This window comes from Sciurus vulgaris, assembly GCF_902686455.1.
Source record: "Sciurus vulgaris genome assembly, chromosome: 3".
NCBI lineage: Eukaryota > Metazoa > Chordata > Mammalia > Rodentia > Sciuridae > Sciurus > Sciurus vulgaris.
Genome location: NC_136463.1, coordinates 152,934,604 through 152,952,500, shown reverse-complemented (window position 1 = coordinate 152,952,500; position 17,897 = coordinate 152,934,604). Strand labels below are relative to the sequence as shown.

At 41.6% G+C, this 17,897-nt stretch overlaps 1 protein-coding gene across 4 annotated transcripts in view; it reads right to left on the bottom strand.

The window, feature by feature from the left end:
* SPATS2L (spermatogenesis associated serine rich 2 like) overlaps positions 1-11,557 on the bottom strand; it is a 160,075-nt gene extending 148,518 nt beyond the window's left edge. For 2 of the 4 annotated variants that reach the window (XM_079135528.1, XM_079135529.1), the window contains exon 1: positions 11,002-11,140. The gene's annotated coding sequence lies outside the window, so the exon portion shown is untranslated. Of the gene's footprint in view, positions 1-10,681; positions 10,945-11,001; positions 11,141-11,481 lie in introns of those variants that run through there. The other 2 variants (XM_079135531.1, XM_079135530.1) reach the window with 2 other exon arrangements.
* Positions 11,558-17,897: the final 6,340 nt, after the last annotated feature.

The window sequence follows — 17,897 nt, the reverse complement described above, 5'->3', positions numbered from 1 at the left end:
GCAAACCATTTTGCTGAACTTAGGCAAAATATGAAGGCAGCTTCCTTTTGGTCATTTTTCACCAGTGGATGGGTGAAATCTGTGCTCTTTGGTCCAGGTTTCTTATTCTCTTCCTTACCAGTTTCAGGGGAGGGTCTATATAATTATTCAATCTAGTGAACAAATGCCTTATAAGTTTAAGTTCCCATTTCCATAGCATTTGCATTTGAGGCCCTGGTGCTGGGCACTTTCTATTTTCTCTTAGTTAGTTATAACTGTACAGTAGGTATTACTAATTTCACTTCATACATAAGAAAACTAAAGTTCAGGAAGATGAAACAACTTGATCATTCAGCCAGTCAATTAATTACAGGAGCCAAAGTCAGGCTTTTCAAGTACCAAAGCTCAGCTTTTCTTTCTTTCAAGCAATACTGGAATTAAGAAAGAAAACAGCATTTTTGTAATGAACACTTTCACATGTTAGAAAGCATGAAAGAGAAACTGCTGATGTTTGAAGTACCCTTTCCAGGAGCAAGGATCCTGAAATCACACCATCAAGGCAGCCACATTTCTCATGGACACTTTAGACCAGCCTTCCCACTGGAGACAAAGACGTGGATGTATCATAATTTTAAAAAATGAGATCACCGCTTGTCTTCTTCTTCTCTTTCCAAAATGTATGTTAGAAACCATCTGAAAGCAGTGTTTGCTGTCAGGGTCCTGGAACCAGGCAACAGTCAGTGATATAGCATGGATGTTGTTTGTCTCCCAAAGGTCTGTGCGTTAGCAGCTTAGTCTTCAAAGTGGCAATGTTGGGAAATGGGTCTTTTAAGAGGTGGGGCCTACCAGGAAGTCCTTATCATTAAGAAGGGATTATGGGATCCCAGTCACTCTCTGGATTCCTATTTTGAGATGTTTCTGTCACATGCACTTCTGCCATTTATTATGGGGCCCTTGCCAAAGCTGGAGCCATGCTACTGAACTTTCAGCCTCTGAAACTGTGAGTTTAATAAACCCCTTTTCTTTATAAGCTTAGCATGCCTTAGGTATTTTTTTCTAGTAACCAAAAGAGGACTAATACAGCCAGTATACAGGCAAATTATTCAATTTCAAAAAGATCTATTAAGTCTCTTGATCACTGCTGGTATGTGTCAGTATTGATGGGGCCTGAAAAGAGAGTAACAGCGATGTGGCCCTAAGGTCTGCAGTTCAGAGGCAACGTTTCTGTCCCAAGGAAGCTTGGAAGATATGACAGGACTGGTACTGAAGATGATTTGGGATTCCCACACAGAACTCAAAGCAGGGTTTTGTGAATGTGGGACACAAAGTAGAACCTGGAATACAATGTAAAAACTTGAATATCCAAGAACAAGGCTGAGCTCTGGGTACTGCAGCTGCATTTGCATTTTAAACTGCAGGGTTGATCCAATGGGAAGTCACTAACACACAGATGCAAGGGAGCTGCCTCCCCGCTAAAGGACTAAACTGGTCCCAGATTCTGCAGATAACCATACCAGGGTGCTCATCACCCCTCTCAGGCCTTTTCTGTACATGAATGACTTTCAAACTTTTGTTTTTGGCACAAGAATATTTCTCCTTAAAAAAATCTTATACAAATGCCCACCATGTAAAGCAAAAAAAAATTAATTAATTAAATAAATAAAATAAATTAAAAAATAAAAAAAAACAGCTGATCACACAAACTCCAAGAAGGAAGATTGTTCTCAGAACCTTAGGGCTCATAAGAACGCAGCATGCAACCTTCCAGTAGAGAAGACATGCAGTCACAGTGCCTATTCCAGACTTCACTGGAATCTAATCCTCTTAACTTTTCTCTTGATTGTCTTGGTTTCTCCCAGCGCCTCCTCCAGAAGGATTTCTCCCTCCTGCTCCAACCTGACAAACTCTGGTTTCCTGTCACTGGTTGGCTTTCCACCATGAACACATACAGGTCTGCCTGTCTTTTAGGACCCAATACACTATCTTCTGGGTTTTCTAAGAGCCCACATACCCATCTTCTAAAGCCTTTTGGGTCAAATGATGCACAGATGACTACCCTCAATTTTAAAGCATAACTGACTTCCACAGAGCACTTACCAGTTCTTTTGTTTGTTTGCTTTTGAGGTTTTTTTTTTTTTTTTTTTTTTTTTTGGCACACAGTTTTTATTGATGAACAATGATTGTATGGTTTTTTATGTTATTGAGATTCAAGACTCATTAATTCATTAACCTGCTCAGAATCTTATAACTAGACAGTGGGAACTGGGAATTAACTCACTGGGAAGGATCAATGGTAGGATGGGGTTAGGAGGTCTCAGAGACCTGGCCTTTAGCTTCTCACCTGGAACCTCACAAGCAGGAAGCTTCAAGGAATATGATTCTACTTTCTCCTCCTTGATCTTCCCATCTATCTCAAATCCTCCCTCTACTACACCACCAGAACTCCTGCTTCCCACTCCTAATGGGGTCTAGGAAGGCCTGCAGTGACAGATGTACTTCAATGTACTTTCTACACCGTGTACATTCTATGTATCACTCCTGCCTCTAGTGCTCAGAATCTGTCTCTTTGATTCTGAATCTTATCTAAAGCACTTTATGCCTCTGGATTTAAGAAACTGAACCACTGCTGCTTCTCTGTACTGTAGAGCTGACTGAGTCATTCAAGAGGCTCATGGGCTTGGCTTGTACAAGACACATTTCCTGGAAATGAGATGTTCTGTAACAGCACTGTCCAATAGAACAGTAATGTAACCCATGCAGTAACTAAATTTTTCTAGTAGCCATGCTAAAACAATGTAAAATCAATTTTAATAATGTTTTACTTAACTATATATAAAATATTTCAGCATGCAACCAATATTAAAATATTAATGGGATATTTTACATTCTTCTATTCCACATAAAGTCTTCCTTCTATATCACAGTGAATCTCACCTTTATGTATATCCACAAGGCACTGATTTAAAAATCTAAAAGAAAAGTCTTCTTTTGCACTTATAGCACATCTTGCTTTGGACTAGCCATATTTCAAGTCCTCAATAGCCATAAGCAATAGTGGCTATGGTACTAGGCACTGTAGTTCCATAATCTCTCCTATTATTTCTTTCTTATAACAATTCATTTCCTGTAGCACAGATGCTACAGGCAGGGGTAGACAGTGGGGACCAGGATCATTACAGGAGACTTTGGTACGTACATGAAGGGAGCTCCCAGATCACAAAGGAGCTTTTGTGCCATGCCAGGGAGCTTAGACTTTATCCTGAAGATGCAGTGACTGTGCTGAAGGATTTTAAGCAGCAGAGAGTCGTGATCAGATTTGCCTTTTAGAAAGGCAGCAGTGTGGGGAACGGATTGGAGACAGGCCAGACAGAAGGCAGAGAGATCAGTTAGGAGACTGCTGTAATAATCCTCAAGAAAGGGCTGAGGGTCTGAGCCAAGGCAGTAATGGTGGTAATGGTACAGACAGGAGAGGGAAGATTCAAGAGAGTTTGAAAAGACAGACTCTAAGCAGTTTAGTTGTCAAGAAAATGTAGGGATTGAGGAAGAGAGGAATCTAGAGCAACTCTTAGATTTTCAACAGTGAAGTGGATTTCAGTTATTGAGGTAAAGTATGCAGAGGAATCTGCTGGTTTAGAGCTGGGGAAGCAGAGTTATGAACTTACTGAATTTAAGGTACCTGAAGCAGTTGTAAGCAAAATGTTCACCAGTGAATATACAGCTTTAAGAATCAATGGCATGCCAGACAAGGTGGCTCACACCTGTAATCCCAGCCAGCAATTCAGGAGGCTGAGGCAGGAGGATTGCAAGTTCAAGATCAACCTTGGCAACCTAGCAAGACCTTGTTTCAAAATAAAAAAGTTTTAAATAAGGAGGCAGGGTGTGGATGTATCTCAGTGGTAAAGCACCCCTGAGTTCAGAACCCAAAACAAAAATAAACAGCAGAAATGAACAGCAGATGATCTGCTTCAGGGCAAATATGAAGAGCAGGTGGAAGGCTAAATGCCAAACTCTTCAAACTCTTTACAGTGCTGAGTTCAACAGGAAGAGAGGAACCTATAAAGAGGTCCAACACAGAATATTTGGGTAAGAAGAAAATCAGGAGAAAGGAGTGATTCTGAAAATAGGTAGGCAGAGTTTCATGTAACAGAGAGTGAGCTATACGCCAAATGCTGTGCCAGGACAAGAAAGAAGAGAACCCTGGATGATAGATCTGTAGGTTTGAAGAACATGGGTGGCCATCATGAGAGGACAGAAATGTAGAGGGCTGGTGGTGAGGTGAAGGTGAAGAGGTGCAGGCAATGCATGAGGAACCATCCCTTAAGAAGCTACCTTCTAAGACCAGAAATGAGATGGATCAAAACTAGGCCAAGAGGGACGGGGCCAAAGGGATTTTGTCTGTCGTTTTCTGTTTTTATAAACTATGAAAAAGACATATGCATGCTTATGCACCGAAAGAAAAGGTTGGTTCAGATCCTGAAGAATAAAGAAATAAGGAAGTAAAGTACCCAAGGAAGCAAGAAGGGATGGCATCCAGAGAATTCACTTCAGACTGGAAGAAGGGAAAGGGAAGAGAGTGGGAAAGACCCTCACATTTATGCGGATGATGGGACATTATCATTGCTAACCTATTTTTTCATTAATTTGAAATTTAAATGCAGTACAATAATCTCTTGGTATCTACAGGAGATTGGTTCCAGGACCTGCCTTCACCCCCAGGTGCCAAAATCCATGGATGCTCAAGCCCCTATGTAAAATGGCATAGTCTCTGCAGAAGAACCTACACACATCCTCCAGTGTACTTTAAATCATGTCTAGATTACTCACAATTCCCAAAACAGCATAAATGCTATGTAAATAGTTGTTATATTGTATTGCCTAGGGAATAATGACAAAGAATCTTTTTCCAGCATTTTCAATGTGTGGTTGATTGAACCTTTGAATAGGGAACCTGTGGCTGCAGAGGGTCAACTGTATATGTAAAGGCTTTTTGCTTCTTTAATAATACTATGTATCATGTATAGAATCAGATAAATGTTGAACACAGGAAAAATTCACTAGTTTCAGATCTGAGCTTGGTATAAGCCTTTCACACACCTTTGGAGTTCACCTAAACATCACCTCAGGCAATGTTCATCACCTGTAGAGCCATGGAGGTAGTTTGTAGCTTGAGGCCTCTCTGACAGTTCAGAGAAATGATTCATAAATATTTTCAATGTCAGTGTGCATTACTCACAGGATGGCATGAGGAAAAGCAGGAGTTTGGGGAATCAGACCCAGGCATCTATATATCCTTTATGTTCATTATCAAACACTGCAGATCCCTATTGCCCAGGAGAACTATAGTTGGCTTTCAGTTTAGAAGAAGCAGTAGTGTAATAGAGAACTGATGTAGACTTTTGTTTCTGGGGTGCCTGTGTTATTTCTCCTACTAGACTACAAACTCCTCAGCAGAAATGGTGCCTTGCAAAAAATAAGCCTTACTGAAGGTTTAAAGAATTGAATTTTGTCCTGAATACAACATGACGGATATGGCATCCCTACATCACTTTTTACCTTTAGATAGTTTGCTCAGATGCTTTTTTTTTCAATTTATATAGATGCTTTTAAATGAAAAGGTTAAGCAATCTTGAAATGCAGTTTGGAATTTTAGGACTGATTAAACAAACTTTTATATAACTGATAACTTTAGCCAAATTGTATCATGTATAAAATACTGGCATCAAGCCTGATGCTTTTATTTTTGCTCACTACTGGGACTCTACCTTAAAATAACTGTAGCCTTCTAAACTCCAACTCACAACTGCCAGACTCCATCATTATCTCAACTCTGGGAAATGCCGAGTCCTCAAAATCCTCACAGCTGATGAATGGAGATGTTGATTAGAACCACAGAAGAAAAGTGAGAGAAACTCCTTGACAGATGCCTCCTTCAAATGCCTGTCCCTTTTATCCAATTTCAACATTAATTTCTATGTTAACAAATATTTATTGAGGTCATGACTAAGTTTCAGGTTGTGAGCTAGGCTCTCAAAACACATTGGTGAGCAGCACAGAGACAGTATCAAGGCCCCCCATTTAAAAACAAATCACCCTTCTACGTTATTCATTCAACAGGAGTACTTACAAAGTGCACGCTATGAGCAGGGCCTATAGCTGGTTCAAACAGAGTATGAGGTATGTCAGTGCCCTCAAGGAACTTGCAATCTCGTTGGATAAGCAAGAATGAAGCACACGACAGCGGAAGGAGGATCTATGGGTCTAAAAAGTGATGCAGACAAAAGGGCAGAAGAGGAAGAAACCAATAAGAATAACAAGATCAGAACAAGGCTTGAACTTGAAGAGTACAGTCAGGTCAGAGAAGAATGAAAAGGCATTCCAGGGCAGAGTGTAAACAAAAGGGAACAAGAAAAACGAGCATATCATCTAAGAAGGGCAGTGATGCTCCAACTAGTAAGAGCCAAAGTTTGACGCTGGAAAGAAGTGGAAAATAAGGCTGGTATGTTAACCATGAGTTACATGAAAATCAGGTTGAGAGGTTGAACTGTATGCCAAAGGCAAGAGGACTGGGCAGAGCTGTGGGAAGTATTTGAAATATAGGCGCTCCTTGACTTACTGTGTTGGGGGTTAGGTCCTGATTAATCCATTATTTGTACAAAATATCATAAAAGTTGAAATCGGATTTAATGCACCTAACCTGTGGAATATCACAGCTTATCCTACCTTAAACCTTCTCAGAACACTTAGCCTACAGCCTGGCAAAATCCTGTAACACAAAGACTATTTTACGACAAAGCATTTAATATCTCATGTACTCTATTAGATTCAAGTATCCAAAAAGCACTGGCAACACAGTACACTGTAGAGTATCCATGGCTAACTGGGAGCCACCTGGACGCTAATGCCCAGTATCAAAAGAGACTATCATATAACACATTGATAATCCAGCAAAAGGTAAAAATTTGAAGTACAATTTTCTACTGAATGAGTATTGCTTTCACACCATCATAAAATTGAAAAATCCTAAATCAGACCATACTACACTGGGGATCATCAATATTGGAAGTACCACGAATTTTAGAATCAGCTAAACCTGAGTTCAACACAGTGAGTGTTATTGTGAGGCATCCTTGGAAAAGAGTTCTAAGAAACATTATAGGGAGGTTGATGGGGTGGAAGTGCGCAGAACGGGGAGATGGGGAGATGCAATCACAGACCAGAATGTAGAGGACTGTAGCAAACAGTGATGGCTGATGGCTGATTTTAAGGGGAGTGAAAAACAAACAGGAAATGCGGAGGCGGACTCTTGGAAAAACTGTTACAAAGGAAGAATTAATAGGACTTGACATAGTTTTCCAGAGGGAAAAAGGCAGAAAAGAGTCAGTTTGGGTAACGAAAAGTATTAAGCGATGGAAAGTCTTTTCATCATCACGGGAACAAGTTTAGGAGATAATACAAACAGCTTGTTATCAGACCTGTAGCCTCTAACCTGACAGTAGGACACCCCCAAGGGAAGTCTTATATTAAGCAAAGGGCTTGTATTGGTATTAGAGATAAGAATATATGATGTACCAATATATATATATTTAAAACTTACAATAACAAATACTAGTTATTAAACAAAAATAATGAAAATTATAGAGAGAGATATAGCTTTGCAGATTATTTTTCTCAGCTATGGTACTTAGGGGATCCTATCCATTACTACAAGACTGAACGAATAAACTTTTGTACAAATTCAACATATGGCCTATTTACATAACAAGCATCACAACTCCAAATTAGCCGTTTTGATGTATCAAGGAAATAACACCTTCATAGCAAACTATTTCAAAAAAGGGAAGTAAAAAGTTTGTTTTTCTTCCATAATTATGTTTACTGGTTTTTTAACTGTTTGTATCATGAAAATCCTATTTTACTTATGTGATTACACTCTAAGGGAATAGTGATGGAATGAATTGCTCACTCATTTAGGGATCAACACAGACCCAATTACTTAAATCTTATCTATATAATATGTTGCCCTTACAAAAGCTACTCTCCTGTGTATAGAAGTTATAGCAACCATCAGATTTAATTATCACTGTCAAATAATAGTAAAAGTCTACAGAAAATGACCAGAGAAACAATTATAACAGTGACTAAGCAGTACTTACTTGTCTGATGCATTCAAAACATACTCCACTCTTGACATGTGATAAGCAACAGTAACCTAAATCTTACCAGGAGCGACTTCTACTTCTTCCATCTTATCAAAACTTTTTGATAAGTTCTTATTCTGGCTCACTTCATAAGACGCCAATTAGAACTGAATAAAGGTAACAATGAAGACCATCTATGCACCAACATACAACTATTAATGAACACTCATTGTTAACAGCAGCATGATTTTCTGATCCTAGACTGAGAAACTGATAAAAACTAGGACTAGAAGCAAGACACTTCTAAAGCTTAATTTCTGGTCCCAAGTATTATCATTTACATGGCAAGGTGACAAATAAGATGCTTCAGATTGATAAGTGTTTCAAAGATGGTCATGGTGTTGCCTAAGTATTTTGCTTCCCAGATCAATACTGAGGTGGAGGAATGTCTTCAGAAGCAAGCACATACTATTCTCCACAACAGTCATTTGAAAAATGGTGTGAACAGAAAAACTAACAATTGAAGACTTTCCTTAGGAGCTTTCCCAAAACAAAATGAATATGAAAGGAGTATTGATCATTTTGCCTATCTAAAAGAACACAATAAAATAAGATGACTGTTAGGAAATCATTTAATATTTTCAAGGAGTAAAGAAAGAAAATTGCCAATTAATACACCCTTTTCCCAGATGTTCAGTTTTTGCTAACCTCATAAATATTCTCTGCATTCAAGTGACTGTATTTTTATGAAAATTACCTTGGGGCTAGTCTCTGGTTTATGTGTATTTAAAGCCACAAGGATATAGAATTTGATGTGTTTTTGTTCTGTTTTTCCATAAAAAGGTTTTAACTCAGCTTGAATTTATTCTGAAACTCTTAATTGGAGACTGCAGTAGTATTTGCCTTGTCCAAACAGAAAATCATTCCCAAAGTTGATTTTTTCCCAGTTAAAGAACCAGCCAACGTCATATGCAGATATTTTAAAACATTACAGTTACCTGATAAGACTGTCCCCATCTACACAATACATGGCTTTCTGGTTAAATAACACAATTTCATAAGGCCTATTAAATACTTTAACCAGAGGCAACTTTATTTTCAAAGAGTATCTTTCAAAATAATTGGTTTTACTATTTGAATAGTCTTTTCTATTCCTGACTTCCTGTCCCTTCTTTTCCCTGCCATATTGCACATCTGCTTAATCTCTGGAAAACAAAATCAATCAGAGTAGCAATGAATCGTTCCTTTAAGACAAACTAAAATGATGTTAGAAAGGTCACACGACCTTACTCTTTCAAATACTGTTAAAATCTCTTCACTGCAAAGGTTCCAAAATGTCCGAGTCGTTTTTTCTTCAGATCTATGGGCTTTGAGAGGAGGCTGGTAAATATTTCAACATTTTTTTTAAAAAAAATTTTAAATAAGTGAAAATATTACACATAACATTTCATGTAAGGAAAGAAAGAAGCTGTGTTTGAAGTTCAAGGGTTTTCATTAGTTCTCAAGCTAGAGACGCTGTAAAACACTCAAAGGAAAATGCGGTACAGAAAGAATCTTTAATGAAAGTGTCAGGTCTCCAAAACCTTGGCATCTGCTAAAATCTGGATTGCTGGGAACCGAAATGCTTATGAAGTTCACACACACACACACACACACCTCCAAGCACTGGAAACCTCTACTCGCGAAGATGCGAGGCTTCAGTCGCACCCAGTCCAGGTGAAGCTGGCCCTTCACCCCACGCCTGCAGTAGCGTGGACCAACAGAGCTGGTGCGAGCGAGCAGGGCGAGCTTCCCAGACACGCGAAAGTGAAGTGTGTCTAGAGAGCGGGAAGAATGCTCTCCGCGTCTCAGCAACAACCCGCCGTCTTGAGCTCCCGGGGTCCGCCCGCCCAGACGCTGCGGCGCGACCGCCCGTCCCGCGGCCGGGGCCCAGCCTGCCTTCGCGACGCGTACTCTGGGCACTACGCACAGGGGATCTCCCGGCTTCCCGCTTCAGCCGGGCGCGGACTTTCCGCGACCCGCGGCCCCCGCACCCTGCTGGGATACGAGGGCAGGAACGTCTCGGCTGACTCGGGCAGCCCGGCGGCTCGGAGCTGGAGGGCGGCGTGCCGCGGGAGGTGGGTGGGTCACACTCCCGTTTGGGAGTGCAAGGGGGCGCCCGCGCGGGAGGAGGGCAGGCGAGGGAGCGCGGCCGCGGGCCATTCAGATCCGGGGCGGGCGGGTCCACGTCGGAGCGCGGCGGCCACACGTTCGCCCGGGGCGCGCAGATGTGCGCTGGAGCCAGCGCCGCCTCCCGCTCGCCCGCGCCGGCCGGAGAAAGGAAGGACGGCGACCTCCGCGTCCGGTCCGCGCCGCCAGCCCGCGTCGGCGCCGAGCGCGGGCCACACCCAGCGCCGCGGGAGGCGGCGGGGGCTGGGCGGCCGGGACTGCGGAGCGCGCAGCCGAGCCGAGCCTCCATCCCCGCCGCGCAGGCCCCGCCGCGCCTGCCCGCGACCCGCGTCCCGGCGCGGGCCGGCGGGCGTAGAAGGGGTCCCGGGCGGCGGCGGCCGCGGCTCCTGGCTTACCTCAATGCCGAGCGTCGGCTGTCCCGGGCCGGGGCCGGGGACCGGGGGCGCGGTCGCCGGGGGAGGCGCAGCGGCAGTGGCGGCCCCTGCGACGCGGAGGGCGGGCCGAGCTGGAGCCGCTGCTGGGCCGCGCACCGTCCGGAGCTCGCCCCGCGCTGCCCGCGCTCGCGGCGGAGAGCGCAGCCGGCTCGGCCCCCGGACTGGATTCCTTCACTGACACAACTCCGGCTCGGCCGACTCCACGCAGGGACACTCCCGCCCCTCGCAGGCTGCCCCCGCCCGCCGGCCCGCCGGCCAGCCCGCCCCTCAGTGTCACTCACCAGGCGCACACACCCCGAGCCGGCGCCCCTCGCTCCTGCTCGCACACAGCGCTGCTCACGCCTCTCTCGGGTTTTGTATCCGCTCACACGCACGTTCTGACACAGATCCCGTCCTCCACACGCCCTCCCTAGCTCCTTTCCCACCCTACTTTCTAGAAGAATCCCCATACAGCTTCCGCACTTTGCTTGCTTGCCCCACACCAACCTCCTTGCCTTTTCCCCAAACCTCCACCTCACCGAAACTCCCCCCGTTATTCAAAGATTGTGTTACAACCCGCAAGAGTTGCAAAGGAATCATCCTTCCCTATCCAGGAAGATGAACTTCGCTCCCACAGCACAGTCTGCAAATGCAAGATGCTTCTTCTTTTAGAAGGTTGTAATGCTTTCTGGTGACAATCCAAGTTCAAAATGTAAACAAAGATAGCCTATTGAAAATGACCCGAAAAATCAGGCACGGAGAAAGTAGAGACTCGGTCTGACCTTGCAAATCCGGCTACCCTGGAGTGTTCTGGCCCCTTGCCCTCGCTCCTGGACTCATCCTGGGTTCTATACGTGGGGGGCGGGGGGAGGCGGGGAGATAACCGAGTTACAGTTAGACGCCTTGGGCATTGGCCGGTGGGTTTCTGCCTGGGAGTGTAGGAGTAGGGAGAGTAAAGGCAGTTTCTCAATCATTATTCATGATGGAAGCACTTTAGATAACACACCTCTTCCAGAGGCAGTAGAGTGAAATGCAGGCAGCTCTCCAGTTTATTTTTGAACAGAAACTTCCTAGCCTCTCTTTTTCTCAGTACCAGTAAGTGTTTCTTGGCGACGGCATGTATGTCAAAGCCCCTTACACATATCAGACCGGAGTCAGTTACGCCTCTCAAGCTCTAGGATGTGAGAATCCCTGAGTGTACAGCAGAACTGCCTATCTTCCCATGGTCAGAAATTCATAATTTGAAATAAAATACACCTTTTGGGTAAACTTCAAAGCTGCTACCAAAACGTGCCTCTGTTGACAAAGCACAACCATAATAAACAAGAGAAGAGCTAGAAGGAAAACACTTATTTTCTTCCGCAACTTGTACTGATTGTTCTTGTTACCTAGTTGTCACACTGGATTGGCAAGTGGATCACGAATTCATTTAACTAAAATATTGGTTAAATTATGTGTATCAGCTGATATAATCCCTCAAAAATTCCCATCAGGTAGCTATTATTTTTATCCTTTTTTTACAGTTAAAGAAACTGAGTCCCAGAGAGGTTAACATTTTTTGCTAATAAATGTTGGAAGAAGATTTCACGCTCAGAGACACTGGCCTCACCTATGCTGCAGATGGGAAAGCTGCTTTTAGAGGTCTTACCACATGAAGGACAAACACCATCTTATAACTTAGTAAATTTAGGTGGAAGAGGTAACTTGTAAGAATTTGACTTGGAATTGGATGCATATTTTAGTTGTTCTTTTTTTTTTTTTTTTGGCAAAATAATTCACATTGTTTTGATAGGGTCGTTTGCAATATAATTAGAATTCTAAAATGAATAATAAATTGTTGCTTTTCTAGGAAGGGCTTTGAACGCAGTCTTCATTCCATTATTCTACCAGTTTATAATCTTTCCAGAACTCCAAATCCAACTTGCTTAGTGAGGTCTGACCAAAAAAATACTTTCAAGAACTGAATGTGACATGTGAGGGCCGTTCCCAGGAAGTAGGTAGTGGCTATAAGAATAACTGCTATGTGTTCTGAGAGGAAAGATGTTAAAGCACTGAGTGATGAAAAAAAAAAAAAAATGGAGAATAGTAGTGTAGTAGCAGCACTGTACCACATGCTAGGCTAAAACTAATTGTCTACAGGGAATGGAGGCCTCCTTCCATAGAAAGGTAAGTATAAAGCAACTGTGTAAAACAATATCTTTCAAGGATTAGCAAAGGGATTCAGCAAAAGAACTCAGATTTAAAAGTTTCATAAACAGTTTCAAATCAAACTTAGACGCATTGCTATTCAAAATAATTTACTCTGGAAAAAATAAAAACCTTCAGTTTCTGGAAGAGAGGGTTTAAATGCCTATTGAAATAAAATGTTCTTGCACATCAAAAAACTAACAAAGCAGTACTTTGATAAGTCAAGAATGAGTGATTTTCCTATTATTCAAAGATATAAAAATCTAAAGTAATAGAATTGACAATGATAGATATTGGTGTTTTCACCATATGTTGGAAAGTTTGTTTGAAAAAATTAGTTTGAAAATTAAAAAAAAAATTTTTTTAGATATTGATAGACCTTTTACTTTATTCATTTATTTATATGCGGTGCTGAGAATCGAACCCAGGGCCTCACACATGCCAGGCAAGCGCTATACCACGACCCTCAACCCCAGCCCCCTGAAATTATTACTTAGGAGATTGTCTGATGTTAGTATGATTCTGTTGTTCAAAATGATTCTCTATGATTATAATCTATGAATCTCTTTTTATTACTTTCTTAAAAATTGTTTAAAGTGCAGGTTTTTTCCCCTAAAGTAAATGTCTTCTGAGGAGTGAACAAATATGTTAGTTTCTATTTTCTAATATTTCCATGTAGGTAATTTAAACCTGTACCTACTGCTTTCTTCCGAATTGCCACCCACACCTTTATCCAATGTGCTTGTAAGCATGCGAGTCAATAAAGCTGACTCTTACAGTATTGATTCCAGCAAAACGCCATGTTTCTTGCCTTCCACCCCAGATTTTGCTGGATTCCTGATTCTCCTGATTCTAGGCATAGTCATTGAGAGCAGAGTTTCACCTTCACAGAAGTAGCTTAGATCCCAGAAGCTGGCTTTTAGGCCACAATTGCTTGTGTAGTATCTATTTGAATTCTGATATCTGAACAAGCCTTGTGGTCAGAGTGATTTTAGTTGCTAGGTTTCAGATCTCTATTCAATATCCAGACCTGATAGAGATCAGGGATCCTGGACTTTGCATGGGTGTAGTCACTAGGTGAAATCTGGGTTATCTCCCTTAAGGGAAGGGATGAATGTGGTATGTGTGTGTGAGGGTGGGGGGATTTCATTAGGGCTGATCACAGATACTCCTTCAAAGCAGGCTGTGGGATTGCACTTCTCTACCTGACTGAAGTAGAGCAGAGCCCTGCAGGTTGCTTCAGCCAGTGAACAGTGGATAGAATTGATGAATATCACTCTGGGCAGAAGTTAGGAGCTAGCGCAAAGGTCACCACATTCTCTCTTCCTTCTAGTACTGCCAACAGCAAGGTGATGGCCAGTTCCAGAGGCTGGAATATTTGATGACTCTGAACAGTGCCATCCCTCTCTCCCTAGTGGGCATGCAGGATAAGCAAGAAATAAAACACTGTTCTTTTAAGTCCTGAGTTTTGGAAGTTGTTTTATTCTGCTGTATAATATAGCCCATGACAATTAAAAAACAGAGAGGAAGAAAGAAATGAAGAATCGTAAGATGTATTGTTTCAGAATGGCTAATCATCCCCTTTCCTCCTGAGCACAAAATTAATTCACATTTCCTAGCTTCCCAAGTTGTTGGGTGAGGCCTTGCAACTGCGCTCTGACCAGTGGAATGTAGGTGGAAGTTTTGTCCTCCACTTCCAGGCTCCACCAGGGAAAACCCCCTGTGTCATCTGTCCCCCTCATGTGGAAGTAAGGACCTTGATATTTTAAAGCAAGAGTCAGCAAATCATTTATATGAAGGGCTAAATAGTAAATATTTTAAGCTTTGTTCTTCATGTGATCTCTATCACATGTATTCAACCCTGCCATTTGATGAGAAAGCAGCCAAAGGTACTGTAAACAAATGGGCATGGCTGTGTTCCAATAATACTTTATTTTCAAGAACAAAACAAGGGGTAGACTAGACGTAGGTAATGTCTGCTGATTCCTTATCTAGAGGAGGGTAGAAGTACAATAGAAGGAGATTGGGTCTCTGAGTCACCCTATGGTAATCTACTGGCTGGACACCCACAGTGAATTGTTCTTTGAGTAAAAATACCTTCTGAGTTCAGCATAACAAATACCTTATCTTACTCCACATTTTAGAAGAAAGTGCAGATGGATTAATAATCTCAATATTTAAAAGAACTATAAAAGACTTAAGAGACTATTTTACAATATTGCTTATTTTTCACCACAAAAATCTTTAAAATTTTGGTGCAGTGAAAGGTACCAAAACCAAGGTTACTTAGTGGGAGAAAATATATGCAACATATATACACAACAGGAAAGGGTTAAAATACATACTGGCAACTTCTAGAATTCACTATGGACAAGAAAACCAGTAAGATAAGAAAATGGACAAAGAGTATGCACAGGCGATTCTTGAAAGAAGGAATGTGTGCTAATAAGCATATGAAAACATACTCAACCTCATCACTGATCAGAGTGTAAATTTTAAAAAGCATTTTAAAAAATTTATCAATTTGGCAAAAAATGTTTTAATATCAAGTGTTTGTGAGTGTGTCTAAGAAACAGGAACTGTCATACTTAACTGACTGGAGTGTGAATTAATAAACATTTTTTGGAAAGCAATTTGCAGTACTTATAAATATTAAAAATACATGTAACCTTTGACTATACATTTCCACTACAAATTACCTCTCCTGCAGAAATACCAAATGTGCAGAACACATTTACGTAGAACATCTATTGTAGAATTTGTAAAAGAAAAAAAAAAATTCAGACTGCATCTCAACATTTACATACAGAAGAATGGCTAAATAAATTGGGCTCATCTACACTGTGGAATAATAAATAACTTGAAAAATGAGAGAGATACATGTGTGTTGATGTGGAAAAGTACCCATGATGTATTTTTGAGTGATAAGAGCAAGTCAGAACACTATGTACAATATAAACTCCAAGAAGTGGGGAGGGAGGATGGAAATCTACATGCCTGGAAGGGTATTCACTCAGTGACTTCACCTTAGGGAGAGGCTGAAGGTGGGCAGACTTCCACTTTTAATTTTGTACACTTCATTTTTCCCCCATGATATAACACTTTTATAATCGTAATATTATTTAAAAAGTGAAAGGATGGAAAGCAAGAGAGACAGAAAGAAAAACCCATTGTGGACACTGGCCAAAGCCGAGGGTTTGAGCACTAGTGGGCAGAGGAACAAAGACTTGTTGGAGACTCGCTGAGGCAAATCCAAAGGAATGAGTCATTCCCTTGGTGTTCCAGTGCAACAGATCGAGTGATGACCTGGAACCAGGGTTCGGCTTGAAAATTTTCCAGAGAAGATGAAGAATTGGGGGTGAGAAGAGAAAGCATAACCTAACCCGCCTAAGGGCAAAGCACACTGGAAACAAAACCCCCAAATGTTGTACTTTGGCTGAACTTGTGAGATTATCTTTTTACTGCTTCAGACCTTTTTAGGTTAAAAACTTTCTCTTAGAAGATGTGCCTGAAATGAACATACACCTAACAGAAGGTTGGGTTGGTTTTAAAGGTAAACGACACTGTGTATTCTAGGAAACTGATTCCAGGCTCCATTTACCTTGTTTGTGGCAACAAGAAGACAAATGGCACCCGTGCATGTTATAGGTGAACAGGCTGTCGTTCATTCAGGAAGGACAATTTGCTCTCTGATGTGCATTTAGCATCTCTGTTTACCAAAAGCAGTTTTGTCATGAAAACTGACAACAAAAGTTGTCAAAAGTTGTTCAAAAGTTGTTTGAACATCTTTCCTATGTTTATTAACCATTTAAGTAATGCCATACTGATCTATTACTTAGCACAGTTTTAGCTATTAATTATAGTTGCACTCTAAAATTCCCCACGATTTTATTTTATTTCCCTCATAAACAAAGGACCACTAATATTGCTTTTGGATACCAAAAGGTTTAAGGGGTCTTCTTGTGAACCCAAACTCACTGAAGAGAAACCTTTGGCTTCCTCTGGGTCACAGCATAAGAATGAGCTGAAGGCACATGGGCACTCTGAGTGTTTTTGTCTGAATCCTCCCAAGTGTGGGACTGGCCTTGCCTAGAACGGCCTCTGGCATGTGAGTTATGCTTATGACACTGACATGGTGTCTTAGTTTGCTAGAGCTGTGATAACAAAGTATCACAGACAGGGTGGCCTAAATGACAGAATTTCCTCTCAGTGCTGGAGGCTGCAAGTCCCAGATCAAGACATCAGCAGGAGTTCCTTCTGAGGGCAGGAGAGAACGTGTTCCAGGCTTCTCAGCTGGGTTATAGATGGCTAAAGTCCCTTTTTGTCTCTTTGTGTTGTCTTTCCTCTATGCATGTCTACTTCTATGTCCAAATTTCCCCTTTTCATAAGGACACCAGTCATATTGGATTAGAGTCCCAGTGATCTCATTTTAAAGATCCTATCTTCAAATAAGATCTGTTAAGACTCCAACAGACCATTTTGGGGAGGACACAATTCAAAAATTCAACCCATAGTAGATGGAATAATAATTGATAGAGTGGGATTGAGCCAAAGTTTCGACTGGTTACCTAGGGTTCTTGATCAGATCCTACCACTCCCATGTTCCACAGCGTTTTGCTGCCCCTTGTCCCGTAGTCCTTGGATTCAGGTGCATTGCTCCATCTTAAGTAATTGTAATTGTACATATATCTCTTTTGCAAGATTTATTCACTCTCTGTGAGCAAGGACCATACATTTGTTCCTGGTGTCTAGCACAGTGCCTGGTGTCTAGCACAAGGTGAATGAATGAATGATTAATGGCAATACAACTCTCACTTTTTATAGAATGTCATTTGTCTTCCTGATGGCACATCTAAGTATACGTGAATCTAGACTGACCTCTGAGAAACAAAATGATGTGCAAAATTGAAAATTTTAAAATTCCTTTTAAAAATGTATCACAGTGTGTTGTAGGCAGCAACTTTAAAATAGGAAGGTAGAATAAGAATGTTCAAAACAGGGAAAGGGATCT